Source organism: Lynx rufus, unplaced genomic scaffold (genome assembly GCF_022079265.1).
Source record: "Lynx rufus isolate CCGP_SWC_20201006 ecotype Redwood Valley unplaced genomic scaffold, mLynRuf1.p SCAF_9, whole genome shotgun sequence".
NCBI lineage: Eukaryota > Metazoa > Chordata > Mammalia > Carnivora > Felidae > Lynx > Lynx rufus.
The window spans coordinates 5,415,058-5,438,099 of NW_025814897.1; positions in this window are offsets into that span (position 1 = coordinate 5,415,058).

Below are 23,042 nucleotides of genomic sequence, written 5' to 3' on the forward strand. Positions count from 1 at the left end.
TACCAACAGACCCAAGAATCCTGAGTTTCTGTGCAATGAGATACCAAAAACACAAACCTACATCAGTAATCAAAGCTTCAGTATTTTATCTTATTTGGAGAAGACATATATCCAGTGAATTCAATCCAGTTTATCATCTAACTTAGTAAAAGCTGAAAGTTTTAGGTTACCAAATATTTTGAAAGCTCTGAACCTTTTTATTTATTCATTCATTCTACTTGTTTTTTAACAATAACCCATGAAACCTTTGAGACAGAAAAAGTTAACCTTCATATGAAGTCATATTTTTTGCTGAAAAATTGCAACAGAAATAACACACGCTTGTTTGGCTTTCAGTAAACCTTGGTAGAATTAAGGTTTTATAGTTAATGCTGATAACTCTAAAGACACGTGTATCTTAATTAAACTAACACACGTAAATTAGTTTGAATACAGAATGTGATGCACCTATGTCCACTTAAAAGTCAGTTTGCTCTTCATTGTCAACTTTTCCCTGGGGCACTTGTGGGAAAATCTGAAGTGGGTGGTTGAAGTCCAGGGAGGAGTCCCTGGACACCCCGTTGATCAAGGAGGTGCTCCGGTTTGCATCTCATAAAGGTGTGGCCCAAGAGCTTGGAGTGCTAGTGGCTCCTTGAGAGCGAGGGTAGGAGGACCAGGAGCCAGTAGCACTGGAGGCACAGAGGGCGGTGTAGGAGCGGATTACGCAAGCCACACCCACGGCGGTGCAGAAACAGAATGGGCAAGGGGAAGGCAGAAGAGGCGAGGCTCCACCAGCAAGGCCGGAGGCAGATAAGAGCCCAGAGGGCAGAGAAAGAAGCCTCCCAGTGCTAAAGCTGGTCAGCTCAGACAGATGAGCAGGCACTCGTTTTCTTGTCACCAGCAAAAAGTGAAAATAGGCAGTCCATGTTGGGCAGGGGAGGACAAGGAACCGCCCTGAAACAAAGGAGTTTGGGCAGCTGCTTGGGAAGGTTCCCTGAAGGCCCCATCCCAAGCTACACTGACCAGACAATTGGCCGCCATTATCATAACCATTAACCTGGGAAACGAATGAGGGAGAAGAATCCCCCATACAAGAGCCAGGCCACATTTGTCCAATCCTCTCAAGATACACTTCACATCTTGAAAAGAAACAAAGATGAGACAGTAATTCAGGAAAAAGAGGGAAGTATGTACAGGATCTTAGCAGAGATGGTATTGAAGTTTAAGAGCGCATTAAACGGCCATTTTTCCTCATCTAAGGAGTACTGAGGCCACGTGTTAATGGAGAAGACAGGTTTTTTTCTTCTTTATATCCTGCAATCCACATTGGCTCCAATGGGTTAACTGAATAAAATGCATGAAAACAAAATTAACCAAGGAGGTAACAGATGTTACCTGAAATCTACAAACATTGCTGGAAGAAATTACAGAAGAAACCAATACAGGCACACCTCAGAGATAGTGCAGGTTTGGTTCCAGACCGCTGCAAAAAAGTAAGTTGAATGAATTTTTTTGTTTCCCAGTGCGTATAAAATTTATGATTACACTATATTGTAGTCTCTTAAGTATGCAATAACATTATTTCTAACAAACCAATGTATATACCTTAATTTAAAAATATTGCTAAACAACGTTAATCATCACCCGAGCTTTCAGTGAGTCTTAATCTTTGTGCTGGTGGAGGGTGTTGCCTCGATGTTGATGATTGCTGACTGATGACTGATCATGGTGGTGGTTGCAGAAGGTTCAGGCAGCTGTGGCAATTTCTTAAAATGAGCCAACGGTGGCGTCTGCCTCCTGGACTGACTTCCTTTCATGAGCTATTTCTCTGTAGCATGTGATGCTGTTTGAAAGCATTTTATCCACAACAGAACTTCTTTCAAAACTGAAATTATTCCTCTCAAACTCTGCTGCTGCTTTATCAACAAAGTTTATGTAATATTCTAAATCCTTTGTTGTAATGTCAACAGTCATGACAGCATCTTCAGCAGGAATAGATTCCGTCTTAAGAAACCATTTAGAAACAACTCCTCATTCATTAAAGTTTTATCATGGGATTGCAGCACTTTTGATATCATCAAGAAAACATTTGAAAATGTGACATGGAGACATGAAGTAAACAAATCCTGTTGAGAAATGACATCAATAGACTTGCTTGATGCAGGGTTACCACAGACTTTTCGTTTGTTAAAAAAAAAAGAAAAGAAGCACTATCTGTGATAAGGTATGCCCGTAAGTAAAAAGGCATCCCATGTTCATTGACTGGAAAACTTAAATTGTTAAAATGTCAGTACTATTCAAAATGATCTACAGATTCAGAGCAATCCTATTAAAATCCCAATGACATTTTTTTTGGCGGACATAGAAAAATTTATCATAAAATTCAGATGGAGCTGCAAAAGACCCTGAATAGCCAAAACAATCTGGAAAAAAGGAAAGTTGGAGATTTCACCCTTCCTGATTTCAAAAGCTGCTGCAAAACTACAGTTGTAGAAACACTGTGGTGGTGGCATAAAGACAGGTATATAGAACAATAAATGGGATTAACAGTTCACAAATAAACCCTCACATATACAGTCAAGTGATTTTTATAAGGGTGCCAAATGGATTCAGTGGGAAAGAAAAGTCTTTTCAAAAAAATGATTGTGGGAAAACTGGACATTGAAAACAATGCAAAAAATTTTAGATCCTTATGTTATACCATATCTAATTAACTCAGATATATCTAGAACATATAAAGAAAACTGGTACAACTCAACAGAAAAACAACTCAATGTAAAAGTTGGGCAAAGAATATGAATAGACGTTTCTCCAAAGAAGATACACTCATGGCAAAATAAGCACAGAGGATGTTCAGTATCACTAATCATTAGGGAAATACCAAAACCACAATGAGATACCACTTTACAGCCATTAATTAGGCTACCTATTAACAAAAAGAATGTTTACAAAATTAGTGTTGGTGAAGTTGTGGAGAAATCAGAACCTATGTGCACTAGTGGTCAGAATGAAAAATGGAGCAGCTGCTAAGGAAACCAGTATGGTAGTTTCTCAAAAATAAAGTTTAAAAATAGAACTACCATATTATCTGGCAATTCTCCTTCTGGGTATATACTCAAAATAATTTAAAGGAAGGACCCAAACAGTTATTTGTACCCCCATGCTCATACCAGCATTACTGACAATAGCCAAAATGTGAAAGCAACCCAAGTGTCCATCAGTTGATAAAGGGATAAACACAATGTGGTATATGCATGCATTAGAACATTATTAAGCTTTTAAAACATATGGAATTCTGGTACATGTTAGAACATACATGAACCTTGAAAAAGCTAGGCCAACTGAAACAAGCCAGTTAGCAAAGGACACTTACTGTATTATTCTACTTACCTGAGGCATATAAATCAGTCAAATCCATAGAGATAGAAACCAGAATAATGGTGACTAGGGACTGGTGGGAGGAGGTATGGGAGTTGCCTTTTCATGGGTATAGAGTTCCAGTTTGGGGTGATGAAAAAGTCCCAGAAATGGATAGTATTGATAGTTGTGCAATGATGTGTATCTACTTAATGCCACTGAACTGTACACTTAACACTAGTAATTTTTTAAATGTTTCTTTTTGAGAGAGAGACAGCATGAGCAGGGAAGTGGCAGAGAGAGAGAGAGAGACAGAGGATCTGAAGGAGGCTCTGTGCTGACAGCAGAGAGCCCAGTGTGGGGCTCAAACTCATGAACCGTGAGATCATGACCTGAGCTGAAGTCCAGCGCTTAACCGAATGAGCCACCTGTGTGCTCCTAAAAATAGTAAATTTTATGCTACATGTATTTTACCACAATAAAAAATAAATGTCATACTATGGGAGTAGGGCGGCATATAGGAAATTTCATTACTTTTCTCCTAATTTTGCTGTGAACCTGAGTCTGATCCTTAAAAATGTTATGACATTCAGTTTTCTTGTGGTTGTCCACTTGTAAAGTACAAGGGTTGAGATAAATTTTACAACATTTTGGCCACGGCCAACAATAAAGAAAAAGCAGTTATCTGTCATATTCCCATCATCCCACTTTGAGATGTATTCTGGGGCCATATTGTATTGGCTGTACCATTGCAAAGTGGCTGTACCATTGCAAAGTGGCTGTACCATTTGCATTCCCACCAGCAATGAATTAGTTTCTATTGCTCTACATTCTCATAAGCATTTGGCATTGTCAGTATTCCGGATTCTGACCGATCTATTAGGTATGTAGTAGCATCACATTGTTGTTTTAACTGGAATTTTCCTAATAGCATATGGTGTTGAGCTTTTTTTCATATATCTGTTTGCCATCTGTGTATCTTTTTTTATTTAGTGTGGTCTCTGGTAAGACCTTTGGCTCAATTTTTAATCTGGGTGTTTGTTTTCTTACTGTTGAGTTCTAAGAGTTCTTTGTATATGTTGTATGACAGCTGTCTATCAGGTGTGTCTTTTGCAAATATTTTCTCCCACACTGTGGCTTGTCTTCTCATTGTCTTGACATTGTCTTTAACATAACAGAAGTTTTTTCATTTAAATGAAGTCTGGCTTATCAATTCTTTCATAGTTTCTGCATTTTGTATTTTTTTAGTGTTTTTTGTTTATTTTTGAGAGAGAATGTGCATGTGCCAGGGAGGAGCAGAGAGAGAGGGAGACAGATAATCCCAAGTTAGGGAGACATGAGATGCGCAGAGGTCCTACATGAGACTTGAACTCATGAACTGTGACATCACAACCTGAGCTGAAATCAAGAGATGGATGGATGCTTCACTGACTGAGCCACCAGGCAACCCTGCCTCCGGTGTTTTATGTAAAAAGGCATCACCATTCCTAAGGTCATCTGGGTTTTCTTTTGTGTTTTATCTCCTAAGAATTTCATAGTTTTACATTTTGCATTTAGGTATGTGGTCCATTTTGATATTTTTGATGAAGAGTGTAAGGTCTTTGTCTATATTCCTTTTTTTTTTCTTTCTTTTTTTTTTTTTTTTTTGCTCGTGGATGCCCTGTTGTTCCAGCACCATTTCTTGAAATAACTATCTTTGCTCCATTGTATTTCCTCTGCTCCTTTGTCAAAGATAACTATATTTATGTGGGTATATTTCTGAGGTGCCTATTTTGTTCTACTGATGCATTTGTTTATCCTTTCACCAATACCACACTGTGTGGATTGCTATAGCTTTATAGTAAATCTTGAAGTTAGGTCAGTCCTCTGAGTTTTTCTTTTCTTTCAGTATTGTGTTGTCTACTTTGGGTCTTTTTTGCCTTTCCATATAAACTGTAGAAACAGTTTGTCAGTATCCACAAAATAACTTGCTGAGATATTAATTGGGATGGCATGGAACTTATAGATTAAGTTGTGAAGACCTGACATCTTGACAATATTGAGTCTTCCTATCCATGACCAGAGAAGGTCTCTCCTTTTATTTCTTTGATTTCTTTTATCAAAGTTTTGTGGGTATTTAATTTATTTTAATTTTTGGAGTGCTAATTTAAATGGTATTTCAGTTTTAATTTCAAATTCCACTTGTCATTGCTGTTATATAGGAAATAATTGACTTTTGTATATTAACCTTGTGTCCTACAACCTTGCTAATAGCCTTGTTTGTTATTTATTATTATTTATAAATCTTGTTTATTATTTACAGGAGGAGTTTTTTTAGTAGATTCTTTCAGATTTTCCACATAGACACTTATGTCATCTGTGAAGAGAATCATTTTTATTTTTTCCTCTCTGATATGTATACCTTTATTTCCTTTTCTTGTCTTACTGTATTAGCTGGAACTTCCAGTATGATGTTGAAAAGCAGTGATGAGATGGGATATCCCTGCCTTGTATCTGATCTTATTAGGAACGTTTTGAGTTTCTCACTCATTAAGTATGATAACTAGGTTGTTTTACAGATACCTTCTATTAAGTTGAGGAAGTTCCATTATATTCCTAGTTTACTAAGAGTATTTTTATATTGAATGGATGTTGGATTTTGTCAGTTGCTTTCTCTGAATATACTGATGGGATCATAAGATTTTCCTTCTTCTTCTTCTTTTTTTGTCTGTTGATGCAATGGATTTATTGATTCTCAAATGTTGAACCAGACTTGTATACCTGGGGTAAATCCCACTTGGTTACGGCATGTAATTCTTTCTATATAGTGTTACATTCAATTTGCTAATATTTTGTTGCATTCCTGCTTTTTCTGCATCAACAAAGGAGAGATCTGGGCCCATGCTACAGCTTTCAAGCAGAAATCAGAGAGGAGAATGTGATCCTGCTTCTACAGGCCAGTCCTCATGAGCAGATCATCCCAGAGCTATGAAATACTTGATTTTGGTTAAGAATCTTGAGTGTTCTATCCCATAGACAGATGCTGATGAAATCAGCAGGGCTAAAAAGAAAGATAAAAAAATACCTTTTGAAAAAGTTATTGGATACATTTTTCACTCTCTGCTACACTGTAAATTGCTGTGAGGTAACAAAGAACTCAAGAAGTTGGGACAAACATGCTGAAATCGAACTCTCTATAGCTTTGAACATTTTGTGGATCATGGAGTTGCAGAAATAAGAGAGATAATTTTGAATTTAGAAGCCACCTTAAATAATGGGTCAAATACTAAACAATTTTTTGGCTTTTCTGAAAATTTGGCCTGGTTGATTTTGTATCTGATTTTCTTAAATCACAAGCTTGGATTTAAATGGTAGAATGTTGGTACCCATGTATATTTTTGGAATAGACTGAATTTAAAAGAGTCTTTTTTCAGGGGAGGGTGGGTGATAGGTATTGAAGAGGGCATCTTTTGGGATGAGCACTGGTGTTGTATGGAAACCAATTTGACAATAAAAAAAATATATTAAAAAAAGAGTCTTTTTTCTACTTAGGTGCCTAAAGTACTTGACATTATCAAACTGTTCCATCAAATGCCCTACTGAAAGGAATAGGGACACCTTTCAATGGGAAATAGATGAACAAGAGACAAAATAATCTCCATCAGATTACAAAACAAATTATAAGAGGACACTTGAAAGAAAAAAATAGGTGATATCACATTCTCAAATGGAATATGTTTTATGTGACTTAAGAGCTGCTGAATAGCTGTTTCTGCCCCAAATTATCCTTTATTTCATTTTTTCTGTTCTACCCGAAATTCTGCCAATTAGAGATTCATTTTAGAAAATTAAGTCTTAAATAAAAACTCCAGGACTCTGAGCCTCTTCATTGTTCACACATTTGTATCATTTAGTTTTATTTTGTTTTGTTCCTCATTGAGCTGAACTGTGCTGAAGGAAGTGATAGTGGATGATGGGAAGAGAATGGAGAGGTAATCCTAGGGTATTTAATATGCTATCATTAACCGCTCTAAGGCAGTGGTCTGAATCCTGGTCCTTACTAAGGGACCTATTTTTGAATGAAACAAAGTCACAAAACAGATCAATGCCTAAACTCCTCACCCTGCAAAGGACAATTACATCAGAATCCTTGTAGATGGAAGGAATTTTGGGTTTTTGTTTTCTTTTTAAGGTCTCCAGGATGATTTTAACTTAACAACAGAGACTGAGGACTACTCTGTCTTGGTCCTGAGGTCCAGATTATACCCTTATCAGTTAAATTAGAATTTCTGGAGCAAGTAAACTAGGCAGTGGTGGTTTTTCCCTCAAAGACACCAAAATAATTCCACTGTGCAGTGCAGTCTAGGGAATACTGCTCTTGAGTTTACATCAGAATAGCCTGGAGGACCAGTTAAAAGACGTAGCGCTGAGCTGCGCCCTCAGAATTCCTGATTCAGCTATACTGGAGAAGGGCCTGTCAATTTGTTTTTCCAACAAGTTCCCACGTGGTGCTGGATAATGCAGGTTTGGGAATGCACTAGGTGACATCATTTTGGAAACCTATTCAGTATTAACTGCTAAAGGTAGTTATCCGTGACCTACCCATCAAATTTTCCTCCTACAAAGATGTGTATTTTTATATACCAGGAGACATGTATAAGAATGTTCCTTGGCAGTATTATTTTTAATGACCCAAAACTAGAAGCAAACCAAGTCTCTTCCAGTAGAATGATAAGACAATTTCTGCCATGTTCAGACAATGAAATAACATACAACAATAATAACATAATAATGAACTTGTGTGTCTACACAAAACAGTATGGATGATTCTTTAAATGTAATATTGAACAAAAGGAACCAGATCCATACCCAAAAAATATACAATATTATTTCATTAATATAAATCTCAAATACACTGGACAAGTCTAAAAGAACACTATTATTTGGGAATTTATACTGCAGGTTAAAAGTACAGAAAAAAATCAAATATGTAATTGCCTTGGTATAGATAGCGGTTTCCTTTGGGGGTGACAGAATATTTTTATTGGGAAGTGCCTTTTGGGGGCTTCATGGACATGGTAGTGTTCTATCTCTTGCGAGATGGTTATATAGGTGTTTTGTTTATAATAATTGCAAAAAAACTTGTATTTTATGTACTTTTGTATATGTCTATAATAACTCACAATAAGCCATAATCAAACAGCAAACAATAAAATTAGGAAGGCCAAGTCACTAAAAAAAAAATTAAATGGACTCAACACTAAATTGAAAGCTGAAAGAAGACAAATTTCAAATTGTCTATTGTAAGGAAAATTTTACTGAAGTCAACTCTATGAAGTAAGTAGAGAATGTTTCAATTTTTTTGTTTGTTTGTTTGGAAAACTAGAAGAGAACTATTTGCATTGATTTTGATCTTTGGGGGAAAATGGTGACAACCGGTGCCTTATTTGTGAGATAAACTGGTTTATAGCTGTTGTCCCAGTGTATTATTTATAATGCCTTTTCATTCTCAAAGTGTCCTCATTTGGACAACAAATTAAGAGGTTATGTGTGTTTTTAGAATCATTTTGTTAGACATCTGAAACATTAGAAAAATATGTCTTTCCAATGATGAGATTTAGTCTGTGCAGCAAGAATATCCAATGGGGTAAAGGGAGAATGTGTTATTCATATGTACATTGTTTGGGGAAAAAAACCCACAGTGTATTTCCAAAGCTATAGCCTTTCTTTTCTGTTAAGAGCTTTTTTCTTTTCTCTATACTTAAAAGGTTTTTCTCTAATAGTCACACTGAAATTAATCAGTTTGAGTGCTCACACCCAAACTGCCAAAAAACAAGCTGACTTCTTAAAAAGTAAAAAATAATAATAATTTAAAAATTTAGAAAAAGGCTGAGTACACCACCCCCAAACCTAAGGATTAAATATTCAACATCTGCAATGCCATCTGCTTTTAAATGTAGTTGTCAATTTCAGAACTTTTCCCAATGATCAGTGAAACTTGAAATCATGCAGGAGAAGTGCAGTAATACTAAAAGGGAGTTGGGGGCGGGGGGATGGCGGGGAAGGTGAGAGTCAAAGCATAGAGGTAGAAGAACCAGGGCTAAGTGTCTCCGAACTTGAACTTCGGAAGTAAAATTCCTAAGTAAAACACCGGGAATCTCAAAGTGTTCCTATGCAGTCACATCCTCCATTTCTCCTACCCACTCTCGGGAAAGAAAAAGCTAAAGCTTTTAGATCAGATTGAAATCACTGAGGAAAAGGTATTAATACGCGCCTAATTCTCAGGCCCTCAGGATAAACTCCCATTGACGTCAGCAGGAGGTTTCTTTGCAGACAGTTGTGAATCCATCTCAATATGTCTCCACTGTGTTATTTAGAGCACTGCCATTTTAGGAAGGGAGCTTCAAAGACCTCACCTATCAGTGCTGGGAAATTGGCACTCTGAGTCCCAAAAGCCCAGATGCAATAACCTGCTCCTGGCTGTTTCTGCAAGATGCTGCTTGAATTTCGTATTTGCAAGGGAGAAATGGGATGAGAGTTTGCCCGATTCTGGAAAATTAGCTTTCATGGCCATTGTCAATTTAAAAGTGTGAGGACTGGCCATTAGAAATGATGTTGCTAATTTGGAGGAGCTACGAGTTCACTGATAGACATTCAAGCCATGCCTGAACACACACAGACTGGTTAAGGGAGGAGAAACTGGTTATCTTCAGCCACAGACCTTTCTAGAAATTAACATATCAGCATAGCATCACTGGTTGCAAGGGATAAAGCCCATTTAAGCCAGTTTAAGTTAAGGTGAATTTAGTTTTAGGATAAGGAAAGAAATGAAATAAGCCAAGCCTCCTGGGTACAGACACTAGAACAGAAAATTCTTGTGCACATTCATTCTTTGTGTTTTTAAAGCATGAGATTCTCCTTTATCTCTGCTTCCTTCTTTTCTCTCTTGTTGAGTTTCATGTGATTTCACATTCCTCTACTTGCTGACACTTCGATTCAATTTTCCACTATCTTCTGAATAACATCCCCTGTATCTCCAAGTGCAACTTCTCAGAAGAAAGAATCAAATTAGTCTCTCTCCATCTACACGCTGGTTCCTCTTGTGTTTGCATTCAACCCAAGCCATATCAGCTGGTGGTGAGGAGTCACTTCCTTCAAAAGGGGATACATTCTCGAAAGGGTAGTGTGGACTGGGTGAGTGCTCCCATAATGTCTGGATCACAAGTTTATACAAATTAATTAAAATTATTGTGTTCGGTATGGACCTGTGTAGAGACGCCCAAAGTGCTAGCTCTTCTTGCCTTCTCTTCCAGATCAGTATAAAAATTCAGGAAATAGATAACCAGCTTTCAGATGACAATGTTGAGGCCACAGTTTGAGATTTCAGTTTCCTGTAATGGAAATGTATCTTTTAATGTTCATTTATTTTTGAGAGAGAGAGACAGAGAGAGAGAGGGGAGGGGAGGGGGAGAGAAAGAGGGAGACAGAAGATCTGAAGCAGGCTTCAAGGTCTGGACTGACAGCAGAGAACCCACTGTGGGACTTAAACCCACCAACTGTGAGATTGTGATGTGAGCCGATGTTGGATGCTTAACCAAATGAGCCACCCAGTTAGTTGCCCCAGGTTGATACATTTCTAATATGCTTCTGTTTAACACTCTTTCCCCCCAAATGTGAAGTGAGGAGTTGCTTATATATTACATAAATAATGATAAGAATGCCATTTGGGTTTTGCTAGAAAATGTCAAGATTTCCCAAACATCATGCATTTGGGTCCTACTCAGCTTCTCAGAACACATTTTATTTTAAGAGACAGTTGGGTAATTGAAATTTTAATCAATATTTGGATGCTCTGTTTTTCTATAGTTTTAATTTCATCTTCTAGTTAATTTTTTCTCTAAGGTTAGAATATTCAGTTTATTTTCCTTACTTGAAAGAAAAGTATGTTATTATTTTTGATCAATTCAAAATTAGTTTTGATAAAAATTATATATTCTGATATGTGCTGCTAGAGATTTACACAGGGAATGTGATCCATTTCTAGGAAAAACAAACTGCTTTTCCTAATGAATTCAAGGAAGATGAAGAAAAGTCAACAATTCAGTGAAAAAAATTAAATTTCCCTGTTTCCTTTTGACCTATTATCTTGGCCTTAATATTTCATTTGTGGAAAGTTTGGTGTGCTTTTTATCTTAATTGCCTTGACATATTATCATAATGTATAAAAATTTCCATTGAACATTTTAGGGTTTTCAAGGTGTAGTTATTAGCATGTAGGAGTGTCATGAAACTTATCTTTGCAATTTATTTATTTTTAACCAACTTGACTTATTCCTCAAAAGCTGATGATCTGAGAAGGGGTAGGGAAGGTAAGCAAGATCTTTCAGTTGCTTAATCTCCAGCCAGGAGATGTTATCGGCAGCTAATCTCTGCTAACTCCATTCTGGGCATGGAAATAGTTTGGCCTCATATTAGAAACTGCATGCTGAGTGTCTCCTGGCTGTGTAGTTATACACGTCACTTGGTGAATATGTGTGGCAGCAAACATCAAAGGAAATGTCAACTATTAAGGATGGGATTTTTTTAAGTGAGCAACTGAATGATGGATTTAACTTTATTCATTCATTTATTTATTGGACCATTCACTCAATGAAGCAGCAAGTGTTTAACAAGTGTTTATCGAACACCTACTATGTACTAATCACTCTGCTAGATATGGGGATAAATGAATAAATAATAATCCAGTCCCTGCTTAAGCTCTTTGGGGAAGACTGTCACACAGACAACTTTCATGTGAAGGCCATGGAAGTGTGAGAGTGAAAGAAGGGAGGCATAACTGAGTTTGGGGATCAAAGAATGCCTTTGTGTGGGGACAACATTTAGGTAAAGAAATGATGGAGATAGGCAGGATGGTTATGAAGTAGGAAGGACAATTTCCCATTTGGGGAACTGAAAACCAGAATGGTGGGCCACTAGAAAGCTTTGGATAAAGTGGCTCAAGGCAAGACTGGGCTGTAGAACAAGAGTCATAGTAACCTGAGGTCATAATCCACATAAACAGTGTGGGGCTTGATATTCAGGACAATGGACAACTCATGCATTCTGAGCCAGGGTTGGCGTGATGTCATTTATTTTCAAAATAACACCAGAATGAAATAGATAATCTGCAGGGAAAGTGCAATAAAGTGACTTTGAAATAGAGTGGGGCAACGAAAGTAAGGGAAGTGGATTGATTGAAGACCCCTCCAGGAGTGTATTCCGTCTGTCAGCAAGTTCTTATATTTATGACAGAGGCAAAAACCATGAGTGGGGTTCAAGCAATTGGGTACATTGTAGCACCATTTACTGAGATGGGGAATATTGAAGAAAGAGGATGCTATGGACTGGATTGAGCCCCCTCAAGTTCATATGCTGAAGTCCTAACCTCCAGTGTGACTGTAATGGGAGACAGTGCCTTGTGCAGATGTCTTACAGGTGCAAGGCCATAGGGAGCAGGCCTAGATCTGTTATAAGAAGAGGAAGACACCAAAGTCCTCTTCTCTGCCCCATGAGGACACAGCAAGTAGGTGGCCATTGGCAAGCCAGGAAGAAACCAAATTGCTTGAATCTTGATATTGGACTTCTAAGCCTCTGTGACAGGTAAATTACTGTTGTTTAAACCAACCAGCCTGTGGTATTTTTGTCATGGCACAGCTAGCTGACTAAGACATAGGGTTATGGAGGGTGCTTGTAGATTGAGATGGATTTGGGCTGATTGATATAATGGGTGTGGAGGTCACAGTGAGGTCTAAGCCACAGATCAAAATCGTGACATCATTGGCATTTATAACAATTTGAAGTCACAGATATAAATGAGATCATCCAATGCTAGTATATAGATAAAAGAGTATGAACCAAATAATTAGTCCCTCTTATGTACAGAATTTGGTGAAGGAGTTGTAGCCTCCAGCCAAATACGTTGAGAAGGAGTCCAAAAACCTGAGAGGTTAGTTATCAGGACTTCATGATACTAGTTAGGGAAGCCAAGAGAAGAATGTATTAAAGCAGAAGAGCAGTAGTCAATTATGGTGAATATTGCTGAGAGGCCAAATTAGAGAAAGATAAAGAAGCTACCATTAGATCTGGCAGTGGAAAAATCATTGGTGACCACTAGGAGAACAGTTTTGGTGTAATGGTATAATAGAATCCACATTTAAATGAATCAAAGTAAAGGAGTAGAGGCATCTGTCATAGATTGTGTGTGTGTGTGTGTGTGTGTGTGTGTGTGTGTTATTTGATTCTGAAGGAAGCAGAGTAATAAGAGGGTAATTGATCTAATGTGTGTTAATGACTCCTCCAGGGGGGTTAGGTCTAGGATAAGTCACAGTAGTTGCTCCTTAGGCAATGAATATATCTCTATATCTAGCACCCTAAAAATTATATAACAGAATCTTTCACTACCATCTCTTATGGAAAAGTTACTTTTGATATAATCATTTTTGTGTTAGGTTTTCAAGAAAGCACCTCCACAGTTATGGCATGAGGTGTCTACAGTTCCATTTCTTTGAAAATGGAATCTTTTAATTTCCTCTCTCTAGTTAGGAAGTAGTTTTGTGCCCCTGAATCTTGGCTGCTTTGCTTGGGTCTTTGTTACTTAGTCTTCCAGAACTTTAGAGCAGCCTATCTGCCTCTCCAGGCCTCTGCTTATTTCCTACTTTCAAAATTTCTTACATGGATCTTGGTCTATCTTCACTGAATTCTTTCTGCATACTTTTAGACCTCCATGATGACAACTTGACTCTCAGATCATGTTCCATCACCTGGGGTCTTGGCATCCTTTGGACATATTTTCCTTCTTCATGGCATCCAGTCTACACATGGGTTATACACACAATGGTTTGAGTTCTTTAAGCCTAGGATCTTTCCTGTAAAGTTTGCTGTGAATGCCAAATTAAATGCTGGCTATTAATGGTGGTGACAATAATGTCCAGTAGTGACCTAAATAAATTGTTTAGCTAGCTTTATTTTCCTGCTCAGATTTGTGATTTAGTTTTTATTATTAGGTCAGCTGGAGTCTAAATAATAAAAAGGTGATCTTTAAATATCTTTCACCTCTTCATGTTAGAAATTAATAAAGTTTTGGGGCATTCTTGAGTTTGAGCTTTGTGTCAGGCTCTGTGCTGACAGCTCAGAGCCTGAAGGCTGCTTCAGGTTCTGTGTCTCCCTCTCTTTCTGCCCCTCCCCCACTTGCACACTGTGTCTGTCTGTCTGTCTGTCTGTCTCTCTGTCTCTCAGCAATAAACATTAAAAATTTTTTCAAAAGAGAAATTAATAAAGTTTAAACAAACTGTAACACTATTTTAAATGGTAGTCTGTCCTGATTGTCTTGTGACAACTCTTTTTTGCAAATAGGAGATAAAAAAAATTTCATAAATGGCTCATTGGTCATTAATCCATTTACCATTTCTGGTTTCTAGTAGAATTACATTCTCTAAAGTATAGGGAAGAACACGGATGAAATAAGAGTAAGGGATGTGATCAAGAAAGTGAGAAACAAATGTCAGATTTACTGCTACCTTTGTCTTCCTACCCCAGAGTTTGCCTCACTCTAGTATCAATTAAATGTTAGGCAAGCACTGTCCAGTAGAAACATGAAAAGCCATACATGTAATTAAAGAAAACATTTTTTCACATATATAATTTCATCTATATAATTAAAAAATTTCTACTAGTGACATTGACCTTAATAATTCATCTTTATTCACTTTTAAAAAAAAAATTTTTTTTTAAATGTTTGTTTATTTTTGAGACAGAGAGAGACAGAGCATGAATGGGGGAGGGTCAGAGAGGGGTAGACACAGAATCTGAAGCAGGCTTCAGGCTCTGAGCTGTCAGCACAGAGCCCAACGCGGGGCTCGAACTCACGGACTGTGAGATCATGACCTGAGCCGAAGTCGGACACTTAACCGACTGAGCCACCCAGGCGCCCCTTTATTCACTTTTATATTAATTTGTTTCTTAGCTTTACTGATATAATTGACATATCATGTAATTCACCCATTTAAAACCTACACTTCAGTAGTTTTCAGTATATTCACAGAATTGTGCAATAATCACCAGAATCACTTTTGGAATATTTTCATTGGTCTCAAAAGAAACCCTAGTGCAATTATCTGTCTCTTGCTATTTTGTCCCAGCCTCCTCCCCTAGCCCTTGGAAGTCATGAATCTTCTTTCTCTCCATAGATATGGCTATTCTGGACACTGTCTTTGGCTGTCACTCACAGTGTGTAGCCTTTTGAATAAGGCTACTTTCATTCAGACAATGCATTTGAGATTAATGGGTGTTGTAATCTGTATCAGTAGTTCATTCCTTTTTATGCCATTATACAGCTACATCACAGTTATTCATTTATCTGTTGATGGAGAATTGGGCTACTTCCATTTGGGGTTATTATGAATAAAGTTGCTACAGACATTCTCACACAGGTTTTGCTGTGGACTTAAGTTTTAATTATTCTTAGATAAATGTTTAGAGGTAGGATTGGTGGATCATAACACAAGTGTTGAATATTTAACTTCATAAAGAAGGGTCAAATTGTTTCCCAAATGTCTGCCCCACAATACTTTCTGATGTCACTGTGTGAGTTTCAGTGGTTTCATATTGTTTCTAGCACTTAATATGGGGTCATTGTTGGTTTTTTTCTTTGCCAATCTAATAGGTATGATGGTATAGACATATTTAAAAAGTTTAAAAAGATGAAATTAATTTCTAAAATATATTTTATTTAATCCAATTTATAAAACATTTTATCATGTCAACATGTAATAAATATAACAGCTACTAATATATTATTTTCTAATAGAATTAATATTAGTTCTCATGCTAAATTTAGAAATTTGGTGATGTAAATTTGGAGATGTAAATGCTAAATATTCCCAATTAATGTGAAGTAGAGTCCTATCAAAACAAAGTTCTGTTTAACTTAAAGTATTTGATACTGTTTCAGTCTTTAAATTTTAATATATTGAAATAAAATAAAACGAAAATACAATCCTTTAGGTGCACTAAGCACATTTCAAGCGCCTCATAGTTACATGTGACTGATGGCTAGGACATTGGACAGCAGAGGCAAAGATATTCCTCATTCACTGCCACCCACCATATCTGATAGTTTTCCCAATCTGTGAACCATGAAGCACTCTAAGAGGTATAGACTTACTCAAGATTAAACCATACTTACTGCCACCATGTTGGATTCAGTGCCCTATTTTGGGGATCCCATAGTATTCAGTGCTTAGGCCTTTTAAAGTATTTACCTCATTATGCTGTAATAGTGGATTTAATTTTTACTCTTCTTGACTTACTCCATATTCCTTCTGACATGTCTTTATTTACCAGTGGTTCCTCAGCACCTAGAATGCACCTAGCACACTGCAGTAGGTACTCAATAACTATGTGTTGAAAGAGTAAGGAACAAATTAATGCAAAAGTACTGTTGCACTGGTGCAGTAACACTTGGCCAAACAGTTTCTTCTTGCATGTATGGTACTCAGCCTGTTAACACTCAGTTGAGGATGGTCTTACCTATATTCAATATTGAGACCGGCAGCTAGTTGAATTTTCACTTCCCGTTGAATTTTACCAATGCTAGGGACACTCTATTTCGAGCAGGTGCACCCAGCTCATAGAATCAGTTTGTAGTCCAGATAAAAAATGTTCTGAGTGAAAGCATGGATCGACCTCAGAGGTGTTCTTTCCTGTCATTTGAGAACAGGAGCTGTGTCTCTACCAAATCCCGTTGGGGTTCAGGCTCAGTGGTGGAAGCAGAGGAAAGAGGTAGTGTAGTCCCTGTAAAGTGAAGATCTAAGAACAGCACAGTGCAGAAGGCCTGGGGATCAAGCCAGTATTCATTAAAGAGCAAGCTGAGAGAGGGCTGGGGCTGAAGAAGAAGGAAATACTGCTCCGAATCACAAAATAAGTACGCCACTAAAGAAGGAGGAGGAGAAGGAGAAGGAGAGGGTAAAACAAAGGGGGAGGAGGGAAGGAAAGAAAGGAAGGAGGAAAATACAAAACCTTCGGAAGACAGTTTTCACAGATGAGTAGTCCAAGCCAAAAGCATGAATTTTAAAGGGATGTTGAGGATCATGTGCTGAAAGTATCTGGAACAGAGACAGATTTCTTATTCCTCTAGGGGATCACAGAGACCCCTCCTGAAATATGTGGTTACACCCAAAGCCGTATTAGACCTCAAGACCAAAGGACCTGAGGGACAAAAATTGATTGGCAGTGTGACTGAAATGAACAGAAGTTAACAGGCCATGAATAAAAAACAGCATTAAACCTGTGCTTTAAAATCCATTTTTATAGACTTGAACAACACAGCTCATACCAAAGAGGTATCTGTGTACGGCTCACAATAATGCTTCTCCTGTGGTTGAATTTATGTCTTATCCAACCAGGGAGATAGAGGACAAGGCCTTGGAGGGAGAGAGAGGATGCTCAGGGTGACCATATTTATTGAGAGTGCAAGGGGTGGCCAACTGAACAAAACACCAGATAACAGACAAAACTGGGAATTGTCTCAGGCGACCAGGACATACAATTACTGTGGATGTGTTACCACTTGCAGTCTGAATTGTGTCTCCCTAAAATTCACATGTTGAAGCCTTAACCTCCAAAGTAACTGCATTTGAATGTAGGATCTTTAAGGAGGCAATTAAAGGTGGAATGAGGTCATAAAGCTAGGGCCCTGAAGCCTCACCAGAAGGCAACTCTGTGAACAACTGGGTGTTGGACTTCTGGCCTCCAGAACTGTGACAACATGCATTTCTATTCTTTAAAGCCACCCCCTTTGTTCTGTGGCCTTCAGTCATGGCAACCTGAGATGACTAATTCCACCACCAAGTCAAATCTTCATTTCCTTGACCAGAGTCGCAAACCGGGTAGAACAGATAATCAGGCCACTGTTGCTGGCGACTGCCTGGCATGTCCGCATTTTAGGGGGGCAGCACTGAAGTGCTTCTGGCTCTGGAGATGAGTTTCTGAATCAAGTGTTCTGTTTTTGTCCAGCTGGTCTTCTTCTTTGAAAAAAAAAAAAAAGAAAGAAAGGAAATGAAAGTAAAGAAAAGAAAAAAGCCAGGCTTAATCAATATTCCAAGGATGAATTCAGGGTTATTCAGTCCAAAATGTGTTCCAGAAAAAGTCAGGAATCGGAAGGCTGAGTCTAGAACGAGCCAGGGGTAAAGAGCTGTGACTTTGTTCAAGCAGAATGCCACCTATTTGGAAGTGGAAAAGGCATGTGTTTCTGTTTGGATAATGGCATTTGTAATGCCCCTCACACGTGTCATGAGTGCTGGGTGTACTAAGCACCCTATTAAGTGGAAGGCACACAAAATGAGTGAGATCTCTTCCCTCTGGTTAAGTGGGATATATGTTTATGACAGAATCTCATAGAGTTATTTAAAATGATGTCTTGGGGCGCCTGGGTGGCGCAGTCGGTTAAGCGTCCGACTTCAGCCAGGTCACGATCTCGCGGTCCGTGAGTTCGAGCCCCGCGTCAGGCTCTGGGCTGATGGCTCGGAGCCTGGAGCCTGCTTCAGATTCTGTGTCTCCCTCTCTCTCTGCCTCTCCCCTGTTCATGCTCTGTCTCTCTCTGTCCCAAAAATAAATAAATGTTGAAAAAAAAAATTTTTTTAATGATGTCTTGATATGGGCAGATGTCCATGATGGTGTTAAATGTATTTAAAAAGTAAGCCTCAGACCAGTTTGTACCCTGTCTTAAGTATGGAAGCATCTATCAAAATCTCAATATTATAAATATAAATGCATATGCATGGAAGATTTCGGGTAGCATACACATGAATCTAGTAACTGATTACATCTGGAGAGTAGACTTAGGGCTAGAAGTAAGGGGGAAGGAGAGAGTTAATTTCAGTAACTACAGATTATAGTTGGTCCAGAAGAAGTTAATGAATTTGCAGTCTAGTTACAGAAGAGATGAGTAAAAATAAGTGCAGTAAAGCACTCTAAGTGCTAAAACAGAAATATACATAGGGTTAAGCAAGGCTATGAAGAGGGGAGTGTTCACTTTTATATGGAATGGTCAGAAATGACTTTTCCAGGGGAAGGGATGCATGAGCTAAGTTTTGAAAAAGGGGAAATAAAAAAGGGAGCGAGGAATCTGCATCATGCGGAGAGAGAACCCGAGCTAGGAAACATCATTGAACATTTAAGCATTTACATGTGGTCCTCTAAGTCCACTCCAGCCAGCTGGATATATGGGGGGCAGTGCAGGGAGATATGGCTGTGGATAAGATTGATGAGGGAGGTGATAATCGGCACTAAGAGTTAATAAACATTGTTGAGAGGTAAATATTGTCCTAAGAGCTTTGTCTTCATGGAGGGCAGTGAGGAAGTTGAGACAAACTTTGGGTAAAGGTTGAGTGGGCAACAACACCAAATAGTACATCAAGGATCAGTCCTAACAGGCCTGGGCAGAGGTCTCTGCTTCAACAATTATGAGGTCACTGGTTACCTCTCTTACAGTGTTTCATGAGTTGAAGAGTGACACTCATTCTGGTCAATGGTAGTAAATGACATGGCTGCCAAGCATTTGATTACCTTGGGAGCTCAGGTCTCCTGTAGCTTGAGACACAAGCTCACACACAAGGTGAGATGGCCTTTGCCCCACATGTAGACTGGAAATTGCTTAGTGTCCATTATCAGCCAGTGAAGAAAATTGTCGAGAGGAAGTGATAGGGAAGGACGCTGACCTTCACCTGGTACCTCCAAAAGCCCATGGTGGCTGGGTCTTCCACAGCTTCATGATGTTTAATCAGATAGGCCTGGAGAATCTGGGGCAGAGGAACCAGATGGCTGAGGGAGGCCAGAAGCAGCAGCCTGGGTCAAACAGCCACTGAATGAAATAGTTCTCTTTTGAGAGTTTTATAGATAGCTTAGAACTTCTTTCCTGTGAGATTTCTGGGGATGGACATCGAAACATATTCCCATCTGGTTCTACCCAGATCTATTGTTCCCCATAAATAACTACTTGTGCCTTAATTAACATGTCCCACTGAATGCACTTCTGCTTTAAGGTTAGAAACTAGGCTTTCATTGTTCCATACCCTTACTTAATGTACACAAAAATTCCTTGCTAAAGAGACACTGTGATGATACCAAAATATGTCAGCAGAATAAAAGTTGTCAGAAAATACCAAACAATAAACCCAAAAAGGTAGTGTTAGGCATCAGGCCCACTTGGACTCAAATGTTGGCTTTTCCACTTGGCTAGATTATAGGACTTCAAGCCTCCACTGCTCTGCCACAAATTGGGAAGAATGTGTGACCTACCTCATGAATTTTATTTGGACGTTCAGCTGAGATAGGGCATTGAAAGGCCTTAGCATACCATCATGCAGAAAATAAGAAGCTGTAAAAGAGCTGTGTCTCATTATTATTTTAAGAATCTGTCACTTCATAATTTTATCTGACAAGTTTTGCTTGCAAATGGACTCAATGTAATTTATTTTCAAGTGTGTAGTTAAAGGCCATCTCAGGTTTTAATACACATTACTCATGGTAAGCCATCTGAAATCCTCTGGGCTCTTGAGACCTACTGTTTTTTAAAAATCTGATAATAAAGCACTGACCGTGTATAGGAATCTATTTTTTGTGACTCTGTCCTTAAAGTGTAGTGAATTAATGTATTACCTGTCTCACACCTTAAATGTATGTGAAATATCCTGTTGTAGTGATTTGAATAGTGCGTTATAGTAGAAAGTGTGATTTTCGTTTTGAGGGTAGGTAAGTCCAGATCTGATTCCCAGAAGCATTACTGACTACTTCTCTGGCCTCACCCAAGGTATTTTAAATTCAAGCTGAGAAACAATGAGTCATCACTATATGCCAGTGCATGTCCAATTTGATTCCTACAATACATGCTTGAAATAGGTACTATTAATCCCATTTCATGAATGAAAACTATGAGAGAGGCATTACGTCAATTGCTAAACATCACAAGTAGGGAGTAGAGCTAGGATTTGAATCCAGGTCTGTGAACACTCTTTACCATTTGTACTATGCACTGTCAGTAAAATAAGGTTAAAGAAACTCACTTTGCACAGTTATTATGAACATTGGTGTTAAATAACAAAAATTCAACCAAGTAAATCCGAAGATCTAACTGGCTTTATCGAACGGTTCATGAATCAGGCAGCATCCCACCTAGCAAAGAATAAGGAGCAACTTCCAGCTTCCAGGAAAGAAAAGGTTTTTAAGGTCAGAGAGGGAAAGGAGACTAGGAAAGTATTAGCACAGAAAGCACTGTTTGAGGCAAGGTTGCCCTGCTAAGGGGAACCCAAAGGGTCTTTCATGGGATTTCTTCCTAGTGCTGAGCAGGAAATTCTAGGCTGGCTGGTTAAAGGTCACGTTCCTGGGGGGTTGAAACCACAGAGAAGTTGGGTGCTAAGTCTTGGTTTGCTGATGTGGGGCTCTAACATGAGTGATTGCATTTTGGGACTGAGTTTTTTTGTTTGTTTAAGTTTATTCATTTTGACAGAGAGAGAGAGAGAGAGAGAGAGAGAGAGAGAGAGAGAGAGAGAGAGAAAGTGAGCAAGCATAAGAGAGGGACAGAGAAAAGGGAAGGGAGAATCTGAGCCACCCAGGAGCCCTAATCTGTAGTTTTCTTTTTTACATTAGTGATAATGCATTTCACAGAGTAAACTGTAAATGTTAACAATTTTTAAATTCTCATTTTGGAGAATCACAGTAATCTGAAATGGACCAAAAAACAAACCAAAACAAAACAAAAAACTAGTATGTTGGAATTCATAAAATACTCCTAGGTTTCCAAATATACCACGTGACAATAAATTGCATAGTGTGGACAGACTCAGTCCTGAGAATGTCATATATACTGAAAGCATCAAACTTTTAATAAAGAAAAAATAGGTCAGCGCTCTCTTTGGTATTGACAGAGAGTGAGCAGAGTCCATGTTTAAATTTCTGTCTGATGGCACATTTTACCCCTGCTCATTTTGTGTGAAATGAGGAAGAAAGAACAGTTCTCTTGGAATTTTTAATCAGCTGCACAAGGAGTTTCTGTGCATCCTCATGCCTTTCTTATTCAAGAGAAGAAAAGTATGTTCACGCTGTTTTCTTCTCTACTTTCCCTCCCCTCATACTGGACATTTTATTCTTCATGTTTTCCACCCTGTCCTTACCATTTCAACTTCAGATAAAACTTAATGAGTACTTTACATGATAGTGAAAAACCAACACCATTTGCAAATATGTCAGATTATGCTAAATAAGATGGCAGTTTGCCAAACGTTTTATTCTTTAATTTTTATTTATTTTTTTCAAGTTTATTTATTTATGTTGAGAGAGAGAAAGAGCACAGGTGGGGAAGGGGTAGAGAAGAAGGAGAGGGAGAATCCCGAGCAGGCTCCATGCCTTCAGCGCAGAGCCCTAAGTGGGGCTCAGACTCATGAACCCTGAGATCATGACCTGAGCCTAAATTAAGAGTCCATCAATCAGCCCACTGAACCACCAGGCACCCCTGCCACACATATTTTAAATGGCACTTAACTATTAGCATTGCTGTGTTTGCTCACCTTCAGAAATAGGAAAATAGCCATAACGATAGATTTTACTTTACACTAAAACAATTCAAAGAACTGAAAATTAGTGATCTTTCCCCCATCTCTGTCAAGTCCTCAGGTTCAATCAATACTAGATAATCC